This window comes from Etheostoma spectabile, chromosome 8 (genome assembly GCF_008692095.1).
Source record: "Etheostoma spectabile isolate EspeVRDwgs_2016 chromosome 8, UIUC_Espe_1.0, whole genome shotgun sequence".
NCBI classification, from domain to species: Eukaryota; Metazoa; Chordata; class Actinopteri; order Perciformes; family Percidae; genus Etheostoma; species Etheostoma spectabile.
Window position 1 is genome coordinate 17,878,931 of NC_045740.1, and position 1,756 is coordinate 17,880,686.

The following is a 1,756-nucleotide window of genomic DNA, read 5'->3' on the forward strand; positions in this document are numbered from 1 at the left end:
TGGCTCAATTCAAACAGAAAACAAAAATATAATTAGTCTCTCCCTGTTCACTACTGTAAATATGTTTTCCGTATTAAGGTCCCATGAGGCTCACCGGGAGAGGAGGGACCCACCTACTTTTATCTTGTTCCTCTTCTCATCTCATTCTAAAAAGAATAAGAGTATTCCCAAAATGTTAAACTATTCCTTTAAAGGGGAACCATGCGTTTGTTTTAGCTTAATTTACCTTTAACTGAGCAGCTTCAGAGTCATTGGAATGGTTATATGACCTTTTTCTTGTTGAATGGTGGTTGTGTGCGTCCCCCCCCCCGTCCTGCTGTCCCCCGTCCCCCCCCAGGAAGACAGAAATTGCCAAAACTGCATATATAGCTCCTTGAAAAGAGGTCGGTTAGGGTGGATTGAACATCTTGAACATCAGCTGTGAAAAACCAATAAAACATTGTCTAGAATTCACTTCATTCACTAAAATATGCTACTTTATGCAAACTGCCTTAACTAGTTTAATTCTAGCGGTTTTATTCTATAATTATTGATTTAAAGCAGATTTCACAGACAGGCGCGAGCTGCTGGACGGGAAGTGGGCCAGGTAGCGTTTTGATGTGTGGGGTTTAAACATAGCCCTCCCCCCCCCCCCCCACCCCCATCTAATTGTAGCTGTGTTGTTTTCATATTGTTGCCTCCCGCGCTGGCTGTGGTGGGTTTGAGTCTGCACGTGAGACTTGTTCAAGACCTTTATTTACCCCGGTGGGGGGGGGGTATTTTTGCTGCAGTAGCAAAGAAACGGACATACAGTACATGGCAACAAAGACAACATCGTTTAAAACAGCCAATACAATATCGATAAATAAACCAACTTGGACGCAGAGGTGCATGTTTCTCTCCAGCAGACTGGATTCAGAATTTGCAGCAGATGTTTTACAGAAAGCTGGACCAGTCGAGATCTTCACTTGTTCTGTTATTTCCAACCAAACGGTCCATTTTCAGAGCGACGATGTGTCCTCTGGTGTGAAGCCGTCTCCAGGCAGCGGGGCAGACAAGTGGACCCGGCAGCTTCATCCAATCACGCCCCAAAAAGACCTGGGGATGTAGGGAGGAGGAGAAGGAGAAGAAGAAGAAGAAGAAGAGGTTTTTTATTTCATGCTGAGAGGCCTCCATCCTCTTTCGAGTCCATCCGCGACTCATTTCTCTTCCAGACGAGAGAAATTAAATCCATCGGCCTCTTCAGGAAATCACCTCCACTTTTTAATAATCTCCAACGCCGCTTGGTGCCCCAGCCCGCCGAGGGGAGGAAAGGTCGAGGACCGGCTTCGTGAATTCAGGCCGCCGTCGAGAGAAGCGGGGGGGGGGGTTGGGGGGAAGGGGTCTGCTGATTTTCATTAAGATGGACTCTGGGGCGCTTGTCTTATTAGCGGGTCGTTAGGCTCTTGGAGGCCGACAGATTGGCTGAACAGGAAGCGGGGGAGCAGGCAGAAGGTAATTGCACTCGGAGTGACCACGCAGGTGCCTGCTCGCCGCACGCACCCTGATTGGTTAATTATCGTGGTGTCAATCAGCCCCCCCCCCCGCCCCCCCGGCAGCTTGCTCTCACAGTAGTTAAAAGGTGAACGAGGGTTTTTAATGAAGCCTGAAACTTCTTCTCTTCCAGCTCGTTAAGACTGCAATTAGAAGAACGGCTCGACTAAATAGACGAGCAACACACAAACGTGCAGGATGCAGGAACCAGGGAGAAGCTCCAGGATGTTCACGCTGTCAGAGA